The sequence below is a fragment of the Lissotriton helveticus genome, chromosome 1_1 (assembly GCF_964261635.1).
Source record: "Lissotriton helveticus chromosome 1_1, aLisHel1.1, whole genome shotgun sequence".
Lineage (NCBI taxonomy): Eukaryota > Metazoa > Chordata > Amphibia > Caudata > Salamandridae > Lissotriton > Lissotriton helveticus.
Window position 1 is genome coordinate 66,232,465 of NC_136057.1, and position 18,955 is coordinate 66,251,419.

Genomic DNA, 18,955 nt, shown 5'->3' on the forward strand with positions numbered 1-18,955 from the left:
TATTGATGATTTGGGGGTGGAGCAGTGTTAGACCTGTCTGCCTTTGGGTTGTCCCTCCTAATTAATTATTTATTTTGTCCCCTTTTTGCCCCTCAACCCTTTCTTTATCTTTTCATGTTCACTGACTTTTTGAGGTGTTGACAGGGGTTAGGTGCTCTTTTCCCTCATAATCTTTATAGACCTAGGCGCCTTTCTAACTGGATTTACATGACACACAAAATGGTGGCTATTAACTGCCACAACTGCCAACACTGGGACTGGGCCCATAGGGCACAATAGGAACCTTCTAGAACCTTCCGGTCTCTTCTGGACCTTATGAGGTCAGGCTATATAAAGGCTGGAGAGAGGCCGGCCATTTTGTAATGACCATAGAACCTGAGGAGTGAGGCTGTGGCCCGGGGAGGGTGGCGCACAAGTAGTGGTTAGTTTCCTTTAAGGCTGACAACCTTCTCTTGAGGACGTCCCCCCCTGAGCCCCTTTGACTGAGCCCTGGTGTGGTACATGACCCCTGAGGGAAGTGGCCTTTTAAGTTCCTGCTGGCCCCCCCTCGGGTCCCTCCTGATCATTCCCCCCTTTTTCAAGGCTTCCAAAAGACTGACTTACCAACCTCGTGGGAAGCGAAGCGCGAATCCACAAAGGGCACTGGGGAGGCATAATAGTGAAGGAGGCACTGGGACCCTGCGTGGGTCTGAGGAGGTGCATCACCCTCCAGAGTGAGGTGGAGAATAGCGCCGACTGAAGCGGGAGACACCGCTCCCTCGCGCATGCCCAGAGGCGCGGTGATCGTGAGGAGTGGGGAGGCGGTGCCGAGTGGAGACACTGCTCCTTCGCGCCTGGTTCTCAGCGCGGCCGCCTAAGAAGTGAGGTAGGCGATGCTGGAGATTACGCAAGAGACGGCGCCCGGCGGAGACATTGCTCCTTTGCACATGTGCGGTAACGCGGCTGCCCAAGAAGTGTGGTAGGCGGCGCCGGAGGCAGCGGTTGAGGCGGCGCCTAGCGGGGACAATGCCCCATCGCGCCTGTGTGTAAGCGTGACCACTCGTGAGGAGAGAGTGGAGGCGAATGGTGTCACCGAGTCTCCGGTGACAGCAGGAAATCCTCCCGTGTTGCGGGGTTGCTGGGCAAGTGACCCAGCCCATTTGGGAGGCACCAATCCCGAAGAAAGCTCAGGCTGCAGTGGCAATGACATCCAGCCCAAGTAAGGTGGAAAAGGGGGCTGACATTTGACTGGGGAACACCCGTGTGCCACAGAGCAGGGGTGGTTCTTTTTAGCCTGCCAGTACCTGGGTAATTGAGAGGCATAAGGAGAGAAGACTGTGACTGAGGGCTAAGTGAACCAACAAAGAGAGGAAACAGTGAGACTAAAGGGGGCAACTGCCCAGTAAAGTTTACTTGAACCCCTGTGAGGCTGACAAGAGTGGGGATTGTATTATAGTCCTGCATTCCCTTTCAGAGGCGGGAGGAGGGAGAGAAGCTCTGGGCCTGCTTGTTTAAGTGCATTAGGCTGTGATACATAAGCTGTGTTAAGCACTGTTCCTGACCTAGGAAATCCTGGAATATTCACCTGTTTAAGGGGAGAGAGTGTCACCCTTTGGGTGCCAAGGTGCCAACCTAAGTGTATGATATCTAAATGTTCGCAGAGTGTAAAGTAAAGAGAGTAACCAATCAACTGCAGAGAATGTCTAATGTAAAGTCAAAAGTACAGTAATAAGTTAGATAAGGAGGAGAGAAAAAGTTTACAAGATTAAGAAGTGTATTCCCTAATTTGCATTGTAAATGTGATACTGAAACAGCAAATGAGCCCAAGAAATAAGTAACTGACAACAAGAGAAAATATAAAGCTTTTTCTACTGTTATAAAAAAAATTAAGGTGTAGTGTCATTTTTGGGATGGATGTGCACTGAGTTACTGAATGGGTGGAACGCAAACGTCACACAAATGCCCTGAGATGAGCCTTACTGCTTAGTGTCAAGCTACCCTAGGTGACTTGGTGACCCCAGGTCCAACATGTTTGGTGTCTAGCGGTGGGATCGAGACTGTGTTTGCGTCCACTCTTTTAGTAACTAAGTGTAATCCATAGACCTACACCTGGAGTTTTCTCCTGGTGGACTCCCCAATTATATCTTTTTGTTTTTCCAAATTTACTCCTGGTGGTGGGTGGAGGTAGCTTCCAGTTTTCCTTTAAAACCAATTCCTTCCAAGAGGCTGTCCCGGACTCTCATTGGCAAGATGGAATTTGCTTTGGAAGAGTTAGAGACCTATACTATGGCTCAGCTCCGAGAGTTTTGTCAAAACATGGGAGTGTTCTTCAAGCGTGGTGCTAAGAAGGGGGAGCTTCAAACCAGCTTGAGGGCATGGGTGGCAGCTCACCCAGATGGGAAGAAGGAGGAGGAGGAGAAAGACAGGGATACTGTCATCGGCGTAGATAGGTTGTACCAATATGAGGGGGGAAACTTGTTAACAGGTCCCAGAACACTCTCAAGAGAGGGCAGCAGTGTCTCCGCGAGAAGCTTGACTGAAGCCGAACTAGCAGATAGGAGGGAGTAGAGACAGTTAAGATGGGAGTTAGCGAAATTGGAGAAGGCAAGAGAGGAGAGTAGGTTGGCTCACGAGTTGAGCCTCAGAGAATTAGACTTTAAGGCCCTGCAAGTAGGGACTTCCAATTCTCAGAATGGTGGCAGCGAACCAAGGGAGTTGACCAGGGAACCCAGACCCTATTTACCGAAGGACATAGTTGCCAGCTACAGCCCAGGGGATGACATCGCCAAGTGGCTGGCTGCCTATGAGGTCTCCCGAAGAGCCCATGGGATCCAGGAGAAACACTGGGGGGGTGGGTTATACAAGTACATGCCACCTACTGGACGGGACACCTTGTTAGCCCTGAACCAGGAGGAGCAGACCCACTACCCCACCATGAAGGTAGCGTTAATTAAAAAGTTTGGGCTAACCCCGGAGAAGTGAGGTACTGGTTTTTTTTAAGAACCGGCACAGAACCAGCAACCCAGCGTTGTCAGGGTACACCCAGAGACCTCGAGTTCTTCCTGATTCAGACCTACAGAAACTCAGAGTCTTCTAGGTGAAGTCAAGGATCGATTTTATTGGCTGCAACCAAGGTAACAAGTGTCCTAGAAGTACAACACACGGGGAGTATATTCTCAGGAGACTGCTCGAATTTACAGAGTCAGGCTTCTCTCTTTATACAGAATATTCGGCTTCAGGCAAACATTCTTCGAATTTGCAGTATATCATTTACAGGTTTTGGTTACAAAAGAAAAGCAGAGTCATGATGACATGTACATATTTCACGTCGTGCTGCCCATAACAAATCACCTGGCAAGGCCCAACATTTCATCAGATATCGCTGGACCCCCAATAAAAACGGGCACCTCCCCATCATAAAGAAAATGAAGAAAAGGAGTGGAGACAGATGTGAGCGAGATACGGCAGGTGTGCGCGCTGAAATGGTTTTATGGCTTGTTGAGCCTTGATGCTATCTTGCTCGGCCACTGGGAGGGGAACTGACCTAACGAGTTTGGCCTGGGGCAATGGTTCCAACTTGTATAGGTCAAAGAAAAGTCGATTAAGGAGTATGTGTCCTTGCTGAATTGAATTCAGCTGGATTAAGGCCTATGTAAAGGGCAACACACAAAATGGCTGCCATATACAAAATGGAAGCCAAGGGTTCAAGGTACAAGTGACGATTTTGAGGTGAAACCATCACTCGAATGCGATGAAAATGCTTGTGCATAATGTACTCGTCACTCTCGGTCTTTTGATACCAAATTCGTCATGTTTCGGAGAGTTTTAATTCTCGAGTCCAAAACGATTATACGAATCCAGAATTTTCAGAACCACAAACCCTCCTTTTGCCCTTACATAGGCAATTAATCTATCCTCATGTTAGTCTGAGTCCTGATCTATATTCCTAAAGTCATTGAGATGTTGCTGTAACATCATTCTAGTACTTAGTTCATCTCTTGACACAGGCTTCCTTACACATGATGTAACACAGAGGCCACATATTGCAGGAGCACACTGTATGCACAGACAGAACAGGAAAAGAATGGCTAAGACCATCCCAATGACCATTAGAATTTTCCATCCCCAGGCAGATATCAGTTCCCAGAACCATCCCATTAACGACCAATCTCCTTTATCCACATGAATAGATTCGGAAATCTTATGTAGCCTGGAGATGGCCTGGTACACCGTTGGAGCGTTATCTGGGATGAAAATGCAGCAGCTAGATTGGATCAATCTGCATACCCCACCTCGGTCTGCAAGTATAACATCTAAAGCGACCCGGTTCTGAAGGTTCATAAGTCGATTCGACTGGAGCTCAGCAGTCAAGTTACTAAGGGCACCAGCAGTTTCGGTCACGGTGGACTCAACTACCCTTGTCAATTGCCTTATGTTCCTACTGTTAGCCATGGATCCCCAGAACGGCAGAAAACCGTTTGCAAAGTCCCCAAATTCTTGACCTGCAGTGTCTTCTTTACTCAAGACACCTCTAACTATCCTTGTCCGGTGGTAGTCCGCCGCTGCTGTGTAGGTGGGAGGCAACAGGAATGAAACAAAACATGAGCCCGCGAAGTCAGGGGGCAACCATGTATAGGCTCTATCATGACAGATGAAATAAGTACCCTTAGCTGCTAGAAACGCAGGGGAAGTCTGAGACCCAAAAACATATGTTTCTATACAGACACTTCTCCCTAACTGAGCTCTGGGGTTCTTGCCAATACCTTGCAGACACAGGTTACCCTGATGGGGTACAATCCAGATCGGGGAAGATCTCTTTGCTTGCTGTTTCTCACTTAACCGCTTCCGTGCGGCGCCGATTCCACCCCTGTGCTGGACATTCCAGAACAGGGTGCGGTTGTGACGGAACCGTTCTGTCATCAGCACAGCTCAGCCATGACTGATGACGGACCGGTTCCGTCACAAGCATCGAAGGGGTTAAAGTAGCTCCATATCCGGTCACGTTCCAACCGACATATGCAAGTATCTCATCATCCGGAGTATCTTCATAAGAAATTACTTCCTTAATCATGTCAACTATACCTTTGACTAGGGCACTAGTCTTGAGGTTGTCTTTTACAAAACATAGGGGTTGGACTTCTCGTGCATATATGAACATTGTTCTGTATGCCCACACAGAGCCATTATGACTGAAAGGCAGAACTAGATAAGGGATACCTTTATCCGCAGTGTGAGGCATAAGACCACACACCCAACAGTTAGTTGTGTTCATTACCAGTTGGTGTTGGTGCAAAAGCTGAACAAAGGAGTTATTAATAAACTCTAATCTCCTAGCTGATTCGTGTTCAGGAAGGGGTTGAAAAGAGTGAGAGGAAACATTAGGAGGAGGAGGTGATGCAGTGGGTGCAAATGTTACACGAAAAGAGAACAAAACATAACTCATTAAAAATACCATTATACTAAACAGCATAAAAATGCACAATATTATAAAACTTCTCTTTGTCATTACGTTGCGCAATTTGCTCTTAAAGTTCGTTCGTTTGGCAGGTCTCTCCACATCGGGAAACTCCATCCTCTCTAGAGTGCTGCCCGCGGTGGTAGGTTGATTCTGCTAAAGGATGCTTCCGTTAGTCCAGGGCAACTCCCTTAGACCAACCAGAACTACCGACCTAACGTCGTTAGCTGCACCCCAAAGACTTTTTAGGCAACCGCGGCCCTAGCAGCGGAACCCGGATGGCGGTTCGAAAAAACAAAAATGAGCAAGTTTCCTAGATGGGAGAGCTGCGCTTTCCAAAAAAATAGTACTTTGGAGGGAAAAAATGTATTTATTTGTCCATAGGTTTTGGTCTCAAATTGCAAAAGCAATTGTTTTATTACTTCGTTTTTCTCGGTCTTAAATTATATCGTTGTTTCCCAGGTATTGTCTGATCCGGAAAGAAAAGGTCAGGCTCTGCAGTGTTCAATAGCTTGGATGGTGGCACAGCCTTGTGCGAAATGTTCTCAGTTTCTGGTTCAGAGTCCGTTCTTTTTATGTGACACGGTATCAGGTTCTGGGTCAGTGACACCCTTCTGGACCCACTGGTCATGAGGCAGAGGGAAAGGGATTTTCTTACAATGGGTCCCGTGGACCCAGTTGGCCTTCCCCTCCACTCGAACTGCAGATCTTGTAGAAAGAAGGACGAGGTGAGGCCCGGTCCACCTGGGCTGGTCGTTCCTCGTTCTTTGAAAATTTTTGACAAGAATCCAGGAACCAGGGTCAATGGCGTGACCCGGAGTCTCAGAGACCGGAGGCAGGGTGTCGTGAACCTGTTGATGCAAAACACGCAATTTAGCCGTCAATTCATACAGATAATCGAGCAAAACAGGGTGTTCAAGCTCACTGAATTTTGTGGGTCTAGGCACTCCCCATATATTGGCTGGCCGGCCAAAGACTATCTCATATGGACTAAGTTTCACTCGTGAATGTACTGTCATTCTGGTGGACAGGAGTGCTAAGGGTAGAGCATCAGGCCATTTAAGACCTGTGCTCGCTTGGATTTTGGCCAGTTTGAGTTTTAAAGTGCCATTGCAACATTCTACTAATCCAGCTGATTGGGGGTGATTTGCAGCGTGGAACTTTTGCCGAATACCTAGCCCTTCACACACTCTTTTCATCACACGACCCACAAATTCACTCCCGTTGTCAGACCAGACCATTCTAGGCATTCCAAACCTGGGTAAGTACTCTTTCACAAGGGCTTTTGCTGTGGACAAGGCAGTATTGTCTTTTAGGGGATAGGCTTCTACCCATCTTGAAAAAGCACAAACAACAATGAGTACGTATTTTAAATTGTTGCACCTCTCCATGTGGATGAAATCTAGCTGCAAAACCTCGAACGGATACGTAGGAGGTGCAAAGTGACCAGCTGGAGTTGGGGTTCCCCTACCAGGATTGTGTTTCAAACATACCATGCAATTCTTGACAACATTCTCTGCACACTTGGGAATCCCTGAATTCTTCCATACCGGAGCCAACAACTCGCAAATCCCTTTCACGCTGATATGAGCCATTCCATGAGCCATTGGAACTACTGCAAGCACGTACGCATCGGGTAACAACCATCTCTGGTGTTCAGACAATTCAACCCAACAACCATTTGCATCCATCCTACCCGTACTTTCTCTCCACATGCTCAACTCTTTCTCTGTAGCCTCAGCTTGGATAGATTTCACACTTTCCATCGTGTCTTCACACATTCCCACATCACCAGTCCATCTTGCAGGTCCTGCAACATACATCCGGCTCATCACATTCTTTGCAGTTTCTTTCGCGATTTCATCAGCGAATGCATTTCCACGACCAACATCATCAGTCACCTTCTTGTAAGCACTACATTTCACAATCGCCATTTGCAGGGACAGGGTCAGTGATTCAAGAAGCTCATTCACCAACTGACCATGCTGAATCTTAGCTCCATGCGAAGTCAGGAATCCATGTTCTCTCCACAACCGCCCAAAACTGTGAGCCACTCCAAATGCATACTGACTGTCGGTATAGACATTCACTTTCATTCCTTTAGACAACACACATGCTCTCGTAAGTGCAATTAATTCTGCTGCTTGAGCCGAATTATGTGGGACACGTGCAGCTTCAACAACTGTATGCAAAGTCGTGACAGCATATGCTGCAGTTGTGTCACCACTCGGGAGCTTGAAGCATGAACCATCCACCCATAATGTACCATCACATTCAGCAAGAGGAGTATCGGATAGGACTACTCTCCCTTTCGTGCTGTTCTGAAACATCTGATTCTTCTGCAATTGGCAACAATGTAGCTAGGTTTAAGGTGCTGCACCTTTTTATGTGCACATGACTCGCTAGTAATGTCAGTTCGTAACTGGACAGACGAGCACTAGTTAAGTGCTGTGTCTTGGTTCTATTTAACAACGTGTCTACTGCATGTGGGACCATCACGACTAGTGTATTATTCATTACTAGACCGGCAGACTGTCGAATAGAAACAGCTGCTGCTGCTGTGGCTCTTAAACAACTTGGCAATGCTTTAGCTACCAGATCCAAAGTCGATGAAAAATAGGCACATGGACGCTGCCTACCTCCAAACAACTGAGTCAACACAGACAATGCACAGCCCTCTTTCTCGTGGACATACAATGTGAAAGGCTTACTGTAGTTGGGGGTACCCAACACAGGAGCCGAACATAATGCTGTGCGCAATTCGAGAAAACTTTTCTGACACTCTTCAGACCAAGGAATGGGATTTGGTGTGCCTTTACATGTTAATGCCACCAAAGGTTTGGCCAATAATGAAAAATTTGGAATCCACTGTCTACAGTACGATGTAATACCCAAGAAAGCACGCACTTCTCTTTGTGTTCTAGGCACACTCAATTTCGCTATTGCCTGAATTCTCTCTGGGGTCAGTTTCCTTCCCTCATTCGATAAGAGGTGACCTAAGTAGGTCACTTCTTGTCGGCAGTATTGCAGTTTGGAAAGTGACACCTTATGATGTAAATCACACAGATGGCGTAACAATGAAGTTGTTGCTTTCTTACAAATTTTCTCAGTATCTGCAGCAATAAGTAAATCGTCAACATACTGTACAAGAGTAGCACCTTTAGGCAAAACAATCGTATCAAGCTGTGCTTTCAGAGCTTGACTGTATATTGATGGACTTTCACAGTAGCCCTGAGGAGCGCGTTTAAAGCGGAAGCTGCGACCTCCTAAACTGAAGGAAAAAATATCCCTGCTCTCTTCAGCAATTGGGATGCTGAAGAAAGCATTCTTCAGGTCAATCACCGAAAACCAAGAGGCAGAAGCTGGAATCATAGTCAATAATGTGGTAATGTCGGGGACAACTGGGAATTGTGGCACAACTATTTTATTGACTTCTCTAAGATCAATCACGAATCTGTACACAGGTGGCTGAGAAGGGTCAGTTCGTTTTAAAACAGGCAGAACAGGACTATTGCAAACGTTGCCTCGTGTTTCTTCAATCACATCCTTTTCAATCAATTCATAAACGATCGCTAGCAACGCTTTTTCACCTTCACTAGAAATTCGGTATTGGGGAATTCGTGGCATTTTCACATTGGCTTTCAATGTTACAACATATGGTGGTATTTCTAGAAGACCCACATCATTAGGACCAGCGGCCCAAAGGATATCTGGAAGAAACGACAATTCTACTGGAAGTTTATCTTTTGACAGGTACATGGGAGAAACCACTTTCTTACCTAAAGTAAGTTGTACTCCTGAAGGAGAACAGTACAAAGTTGCATATAATCGTTTTAGCAAATCCAATCCTAGCAAGTTTTCACCACAACCTGTTGTCAGAATGAGGGGTGCTTCGAATTCGCAAGGACCAACAGAAAGAGACAAAGGGTCAGAAATCGGATTTCTAACTGGGGGCGCCAGAAAAACCTACGGAAACGTTCGTTTCGCCAGACAAAGGTGCGCCAGGGAGTTTGGAGTGCATAATAGAACTCTTCATAGCACCAGTATCCAAAAGAAAAGGTTCCGACACACCTGATGTAATCACCTCAACGTATGGTCCACTCTGATCTACTGGAACTGAAACAACTCCCTCTCTTTGTCTATGGCTGTCCTAGCAATCATAAGTTTCCCAATTCTCACTTTCTGTATAGTAATCATCAACATAGTATTGAGCTGTTCTGTCAGATGTGTTGTTCTGCTGATCAAACCTATTCATAGAATTTTGTGGTGGAAGTGGACGTGCGTTTTGGGGGACGTTTCCACGTCCTCTACTTCTAGAGGCTTGTTGAACACCTCGACCTCTTGTGTTTGAACCACCATTTGCACGCTGTAACAGAATTGGACAATTATTCTTAAAATGACCTTCTTCCTTGCAATATAAACACTGATTGGGGCCTACAGTGAGACGTGGCTGAGTATACTCGACTCTTTGCGAGTTCCTTTGATACTGTTGAGGGTGCTGAAAGTTATTCTGATAGTTATTCTGGCCACTATTATTCTGATTACCACCACCACGTGGCGGATATGCCTGTTGTAACAAAACCTTCGTTTTCAACTCCTTAGTTTTCTTTTGTGCTCTGTCTTTCTCGTCTTTGTCCCTATTTTCGTAATATTGGGCTGTAGCTAATATCTGCGCTGAAGACGAAACTGCCCAAGAACTTTCTGAATCCTTTAACTTTTTACACAATTCTGGAAGTAGATTGTGCACGAATTTATCGACGAACAATCTCTGACCACCTTCGGTGGTCATATCCTGACCACTGTGATCGACAAATGTTTCTTCAAACCTGGTGAAGAAATCTGAGACAGTTTCTTCTTTCTTCTGCTTGCATGCAGACAACTTGTCCCAATTTACACGTATTGCAGGCATTATCGTTTTCATGTAATCTACTATTTTACCGGGGAGTTCTGCTATCAAAGGCTCATGCTTGGCACCACCAACTTGTCGGGCATCTGTGGCAACAATATTAGCCCATGAGTCACCTAATTCCTGATCGTGATCCGTATGACAAATCTTACTCCATAAAGGCTGTGGAACAACATTCCCAAATAGCATATCTATATCGGCTAAATTCATTATACATGATCCAGCAGTTTGTGACAACTCTTTGTAATACCCTACAGGATTTTTACGCGGATCAGGCAATGTCTGTTTAAGGGCCAAAACTTCAGCTCGCTTCCATGGGACATGTACCCATACACGCTGAAAATGTGGCAGAATAGGGGGGTCGACAGTTGTGTCGCCCTCTCTCCATTGTGGGGGAACTTCCCTCATGGGGTATTATCGCGCCTTTTTCCTACTAGATGTACCATGCTCAGATTGTGACCCAGAAGCGCTCCCCTTACTCCGATATGATAACAATATTTCAATCGCTTTCTCGACATCGGGACCTACAATCATACCCTCTCCAAACTTAAACCGTACATGACACAATTCCTGCGGGATGCATTCTAAATCATTGTCTTCCAAATCCTCACAAAGGAAAACACACATTTGTTCAAAGACATATCTCTGCGTCGGTGCTTCCCATTGATGGAAGACTTCCATGACAGACTCTACATCATATTTTACAGTGTCCATAACCCACTTTCGTGCTAAACGATTCAATGAGTCTCTCTCTTGATAGTCAGGCAGTCGACTTCGCAACTGTCTGCGTTCCATGTTAGGGGTCGTAGTAGGCGACCCGAAAAGAGGCGGGAAAAGGTTAGTGACAGTGCTGGCCATTTTCTGCCGAATGGAAGGTGAAACTGAAGGAAGAACGGGTGGAAAAACGGGGTGAGACAAGGAAGGGCAGAAGCAATAGCAGAGGGATCTTTAGGAGAAACAGAAGGTGCACTAGGCGAAGTGGTAGAAACCACAGGTGAAACAGAGGTGATCGGTGGGCCTTGAGGAGGCTGCACCAGAGAAGTATGAGCCAGCTGAAGAGTAGCTGGTGGGTGCTGTAGAGAAGCAGGAGGCAATGCAATTACAGGTTGCGCAACTAAAGGTTGCGGAGGTGCCGTAGCATTCTGTGCATAGGGGGGTGGCAAACTTAACAGGTGTGACATTAACTGGTCTTTTTCATGCTCTTTTGCTGCATCTTGCTTAAGACGCGGCAAAACTGGATAGCATTTATCTATTGCCATTTTACGTTGCCTCTGCAACTGCTCACTCATCTGCTCTTCCTCATTATCTTTAAACTGCACGGCAGCTTGCATTACTGAAAGTCCCCCTTCTCTCTTATTTTTCTTAGCTAATTTGATTTCTTTTTGTTTGGCTTCTTTACGCCATAGGCGGAAAGAGTCAAACATTGACGGCCGGGCTTTCTTTTTGAACAGTTTAACTTCAAGGTTATCTAAGATTTCGGTGTCAAAGCTACCGTATTGGGGTAATTTTAAAACACCATCTTTTCTGGTGTATTTGATCCACACTTCATTCAGTGTGATGGGGCCTACCCCATGTTTCACATATAACTCGTAAGTTGGAGTTCCAACCGGAGAAACCGGACACGAGTCCTCCAATCGGGAGTCCCTATTATTACCACCAAGACAAAACAAATTTCCAAGTCTAAGACTAGGCATCTTCGCTCTCTAGTCTAGTTCCAAACTTCGAAGGATTATCGATTACGATAGTTCTTGTGAATACACAAGTCCCTCGGTTTTGGTGCTTGCAAGTACCAACAAAACTATCCCAAAGGATACCCAAAACTAAGAACCACTAAGGACTGGGAGACGCTCCACTTATACTTAACTGAAATATCGATGACTTCACCAGAAGACTCGTCTCAGTGTTTCGCTCTACCAAACTTCAAGGGTCCAAATCAGGGCGATAGCCAGGGCAGCAGTCCTTCGTAGCTGTCGGGAAGCGGGGAACCTCGCAGCAAAGACCTTCGGACCACGTCGACATGCAGGGGTCGTTGAAGTGGTTGGCCGTCCTCCGGAATTTCCACACGAAGCTCCTCACGAACCTCTGGCTGGGCTGGTACCACTGGAATCACCCCAAACGTTGGGCGCCAATTGAGGTACTGGGTTTTATTAAGAACCGGCACAGAACCGGCAACCCAGCGGTGTCAGGGTACACCCAGAGACCTCGAGTTCTTCCTGATTCAGACCTACAGAAACTCAGAGTCTTCTAGGTGAAGTCAAGGATCGATTTTATTGGCGGCAACCAAGGTAACAAGTGTCCTAGAAGTACAACACACGGGAGTATATTCTCAGGAGACTGCTCGAATTTACAGAGTCAGGCTTCTCTCTTTATACAGAATATTCGGCTTCAGGCAAACATTCTTCGAATTTGCAGTATATCATTTACAGGTTTTGGTTACAAAAGAAAAGCAGAGTCATGATGACATGTACATATTTCACGTTGTGCTGCCCATAACAAATCACCGGGCAAGGCCCAACATTTCATCAGATATCCCTGGACCCCCAATAAAAACGGGCACCTCCCCATCATAAAGAAAATGAAGAAAAGGAGTGGAGACAGATGTGAGTGAGATACGGCAGGTGTGCGCGCTGAAATGGTTTTATGGCTTGTTGAGCCTTGATGCTATCTTGCTCGGCCACTGGGAGGGGAACTGACCTAACGAGTTTGGCCTGGGGCAATGGTTCCAACTTGTATAGGTCAAAGAAAAGTCGATTAAGGAGTATGTGTCCTTGCTGAATTGAATTCAGCTGGATTAAGGCCTATGTAAAGGGCAACACACAAAATGGCTGCCATATACAAAATGGAAGCCAAGGGTTCAAGGTACAAGTGACGATTTTGAGGTGAAACCATCACTCGAATGCGATGAAAATGCTTGTGCATAATGTACTCATCATTCTCGGTCTTTTGATACCAAATTCGTCATGTTTCGGAGAGTTTTAATTCTCGAGTCCAAATTAAGCACCCAAAACTGGGTGGATTTCCTGGACTATGCTAGGAAGGCACTAGAGGGCTGGATACAAGGCAGCGAGGTGAAGGACTATGAGGGGTTATATGACCTTTTCCTCTAAGAGCACCTACTTGAGAAATGTTTTCCTGAGCTGCGTCAACACCTGGTGGACAGCAAGCTGACCAACCCCCAGTAGCTTGCAGAGGAGGCGGACATCTGGGCAAGTACCCGGGTGTCGTCGAAGGGGACTGGAGGGGATTCCCAAAGGGCCGGACAGGGCGCCCCCCAGAAGAAGGAGGGGGGAGATAAAAAGTGGGAGTTCTCAAAAGGTCCCCAAAATAGATTCCAGGGAAAGGGAACAGGATTCTCCCCTAAGGTTAACCCACCCCGGAACCCTCATCCTGGCCAAAGCCAGCAGCCAAGGGTTGTCCACTGCTTTGAGTGTGGTGGTGTTGGACATTATAAGGGAGATGCCAAGTGCCCAAAGAGACCACCCCCTCCCACTGGAGGAAAAGCCCCAGGAGTAGCTAGTGTAGTGCTCGGGGAGGAGTTGCCCTTAGATAAGGGGGGTGAGTGGGCGGGTGTCACCTTAGTGTCCCTGGGAGATCGGGAGATGGTTCCTAAGATCCAGGTGCCCTCAAATACTGTAAAGTATGGGCAATGGGTCACCATCAATGGCCAGAGAGGGGAGGCTCTGAGAGACACAGGAGCCAGTATGACTATGGTAAGGAGTCAACTGGTGTCTCCAGAGCAGGTGATTCCACATGTACTCCACCCCGCCGCGATGGCTGACGGCAGATTGGGCCACTACCCTGTGGCCGAGGTTCCATTTGAGTGGGAAGGGGTTGCAGGTTCACTTCGAGTTGCCGTAAGCCCTGCCGTGCCAGTGGATTGTCTGTTGGGGAATGACATGGAGCACAATGCGTGGAAGGAGGTGGAATACAGGAGTCATTCAGAGATGCTGGGTACACCTGACTGGGCCTGTGCAAGCACAAGGTCTGCGACTACCCAGAGAGGGAGTTCGCCTGGGCTGGAGCCTGGAACAATGGCCCAGCCCGCTGCCAAAAAGGGAAAGATCCGGAGACAGGAGAAGCCTGCTTCGGCTTCCCTGCCCCATGAGACAGATCGGCCACCTGCGGTGGTGGACCAGGAGTCCATGGAGGCGGAAGTAGTCTCCCTGGAGGACTTGCCTATCCCTGCTGAGTGGCATGTGGAAGGAGGGCCTACCAGGGAGGAGTTTTTTAAGGGCCAGAAGGAGTGCCCTACCCTTGAGGGACTGAGGCAACAGGCCGAAGCCCAGGCAGCAGGGAACGTTGCAGGGAACTACCATATTTACTGGGAGGAAGGACTCCTCTACAGTGAACCAAAGGTACCTTTGCCCGGTTCATCACGGGCCCTGGTAGTCCCTCAACGGTACCGAGCCTTTCTTTTAGAATTGGCTCATGAAATTCCCTTGGCAGGACACTTAGGACAGGACAAGACCTTTGCCCGGCTTGTCCCCCACTTTTACTGGCCTCGGATGAGAGTGGCGTCTGACACATACTGCCGGACATGTGTATCCTGCCAAGCTAGTGGGAAAACAGGGGTGAAGCTGAAAGCTCCTCTGGAACCACTTCCCGTCGTTAGCACCCCCTTTGAAAGGGTGGGCTTCGACATTGTGGGGCCATTGGATCCACCAACTACGGCTGGTCACAGGTTTATCCTGGTACTGGTGGATCATGCCACACGGTACCCAGAGGCAATTCCTCTGAGGACTGTCACTGCACCTGTGGTGGCTAGGGCCCTAATGGGGATCTTTACCCGAGTGGGTTTCCCCAAGGAAGTTGTGTCAAACAGGGGGACCAACTTCCTGTCAGCATACATGCGGGCAATGTGGAAGGAGTGTGGGGTGACCTATCGGTTCACCACTCCTTATCATCCACAGGCCAATGGCCTCGTGGAAAGGTTCAACAAGACCTTGAAAGGCATGATAAGAAGTCTGCCTAAGAGCCTGCGGAGGAAATGGGACGTCCTCCTACCCTGTTTGCTATTCTCTTACAGGGAAGTGCCGCAGAAGGGAGTGGGCTTCAGCCCCCTTGAGCTACTGTATGGGCACCCTGCACGTGGACCTCTCAGCCTGGTGAAGGATGGATGGGAAAAATCTCCCAGGAAACCTCCTCAGGATATGGTGAGCTGTCATGAATCCACTTACCCCTAACACACATATCCTGAGACATGTGCTGATTTCCCCCTTGGAAAAACCCACCCCTGTCCCGTGCTCCACGCACGCTTCATGTCAGTGTGATTAGGTGCTTACGTTTATCTTTCTGCCTTATTTTATGTTTCCTAAGGTTTTGTTACACTTGACTTTGCATGTGCTCTTTTGTACTCTGCCTCGTTGCCTTAATATACTCTACTTTGTTGCCTTATATACTTGTGGAACATTTGAAGCTCTTTTGATGTGCTGGGGATGCTCTGCCTTTGGCTCCGTGAAAGACACCGCCTTCGCGAAGGTCTTTCGGAGCTCTCCCCGCATCCCTACACGCAGCCTTTTGGTGCGCGCTTGAACTGGGACTGCATTCTGCGTCCCCGCGCACATTACCCGAATGTGACTGGGAGCGGCTGGGTGCGGTCGGGTATTTAAACCGCACCCAGCCTTCTAGAAGGCGCTTTGCCTTCCGGTTTTCTGCAGAGAAGGTCGCGTCGTTAGGAGAAAACTCACCTGAAGGAGGATACATCCTGGCAGGACTCCACGGCGGTGCTTCTTCTCTTCTGGAGTTTTGAAGTCTAAGAACTAACTTGAAAGCTAAGTACATTTGCTACTTTTAAAGGCGCCCTTCGCAAGAAAGGTTAATTTTTGGGACAATTACTTGGAGAAAGCCTTCATGAAGAAGGAGATTTCGGACATTCAAGGCCTAACAGTATTTTGAGAACTAATTGCTTGTTCACTATGTTTGTAAACTGCTAAAAGACTTGAACTTAATGTTTTTGAAATTGTGAAGATATTTACAAGAAACTTTAGATTTTGTTTAAGAAATGTGGGATTTGAGAAAGATGTCTAGGAAAAGGTGTGGCTATGTTTAATGCTTCTTTTATAGCGCAATTAACAAACAAAAGAACAGAAAACCCGAGACCAAGAGACAAGGTTAATACCAAGTAAGTTTAGGAAAGAGACAGAAAGATTGCAAAGGGCATCTTAGAATAGTAAATAATCTTTCCTTTCTTTATGTACATTTTCAGACGAACGAGAGCTGACATCTCGCCGGACTACCGACTACCCTAGAGGACATCTGACAACTTAATCACCACAACCCTACAACCCTATCAAGACATACTGGGCGGAGGCCTTCAACTTGCTGATCGCAGGTAGGGGAATCTCAGAACAGCTAAACTAGATTAACGGAGTTCTGATTGAATAGAGATAGTGGCGAAGGGGGCTAGTGGGTTATAGGAAAGCTCATTCCTAAAACGGAATATTAATATCTTGGTGCTTGTTGCTTCGCAGGTCGACAGCAAGAATCAAAGTCTTCTCTTCAACGCCCAGTACCGGCCCTCCTCCCTAATTTCTAGTTTAAATCTTGCTGTTAATATCTAATTCAGTAAGTTTTAGTTAGTGGTTTGGGAAGTTGGTCCCTTGCGTCCCTGCGAAATCATCCGCGTCATCCAAGAGACCTTCGGTCAAGACAAGGTAAGGGACGACGTGGTTAGCTTTGACAGAAGGCAAAGCCCACGTAGATTATTTCGCCCGGACGCAATGGAGCAAGTAAACATGCAGGATTTGGCAGCAGTTCTAGACGCTATTAGGCAGGATAATGCAGCCTTACGTAGAGATTTATCCTCTCTTCAGGACTCAATTCAGCAAAGACCGACCACTTTTCTGAATCCTTCATCCAGTACTGATGCCAAGACTCAGATTCAAGTGGTAACTCCATTCCCCACTCCTTTAGCCCCACCAGAAAGATTTTATGGGGATTGTAATAAGTTTTCTGTATTTTTACAGCAATGTCACCTACACTTTATAGCCAAGACTACAGCGTTCCCGGATGATTCTTCTAGAGTAGCTTTTATGTTGCCCTATATGGGTGGAGATGCTGCTCTCTGGTCGGTTCCTTTAGTAGAAAGGGACGACCGGGTTTTGTATAATTTTAAGGATTTTGAGAGAGCTTTAAAGAAGATGTTTGCAAAACATCTTTTCGTTCAGTCTGCAGACAATGAGCTTCTAAGTTTAAGGCAGGGATCTTCTGATCTGATACACTACATATCTACCTTTAACCGTCTGGTTTTAGAGGCTGACTGGCCATACGACAAAAGAGTTTCTATTTTTTACAGAGGTTTAAGAGAAGATTTAAAGGACATGATTACCCAAATTCTTGAACCCCCTGAAGACATAAACGAGTTCATTGACTTAGTGGTGAAACTTAATCATCGTATTTCTGAACGAAAGGGAGAAAGAGGGAAAACTGAGCATAAAGTGGTTTTCTTTAAGGAAAGGTCAACCCCGAATCGAGAACCAGGTCCAAGATCAGATTCCGTCGAACCCATGCAAATTGGTTCGATTCGTGGACCCTTAACTAAGGAGGAGAAGGATAAAAGACGACGTTTAAACCAGTGTTTATACTGTGCAAAGACAGGACACTTCGTAAAAGAATGCCCAACTCGACCTAACAAGTTTAAAACCAAAACTTCCGAAGTGGCCATCACACAGGAAAAGTCGGAAAACTAGTACACTCGGTAATGGGAGAGGTCAGTTTATCGGGTGGTCTTTTTAGTTTGGCCTCAACTCTTCCCCCTGCAGGTGTCAGACACTTTTCTATCTTAGTGGAACTCCGAGATTTGCTTCCTACATCTCACACAAGAAAGGTGGAGGCCATTATAGATTCTGGGGCTACAGGTAATTTTATTGATTCCAACTTTTTTTTACAGTTGGGTTTTCAGTCAGTGATTAAAGAACATCCAGAAACAGTTAGAGCAGTTGATGGCAAGGAACTGACTTCAGGGTTGGTAAACAGACAGACTGAACTTTTAGAGATGGATTGTTCTCCCATACATCGAGAAAGAATACAATTTGACATAATTGATGCCCCTCAATTCAAGATGATTTTAGGGATACCTTGGTTAATAAAACATAACCCAATCATAGATTGGGTAACCAGGTTAATTACCTTTAAGTCAACCTTTTGTACAGAGCAGTGCTTCCAAATCAATAGATCCAAGGACATAGTTCAAGGATTTGATTTCGGAATTGAATCACCCAATGTCCTGCTTTTGGAAGGGGTTCCATCGGTTTATAGCGACTTATCAGATGTGTTTGACAAGGGAAAAGCCAATACTCTACCACCACATAGAGATTTCGACTGTAGAATAGATCTCGTGCCTGGAGCAACCTTACCCTGCAGTCGCATTTATGCTCTTACAGAGGCAGAGAACATTCACCTGAGAGCATACCTTGATGAGTATCTAGCAAATGGCTTCATTAGACACTCTAAATCTCCAGTATCATCAGCTCTTTTTTTCATTCCAAAGAAGGGTGGGGAATTGCGCACGTGTATCGATTATAGGCAACTAAACAACGTCACCATTAAGAACAGGTACCCCTTACCCTTGATCCCTACACTTTTGGATCAGATAAAGAAAGCCAAGATTTATACAA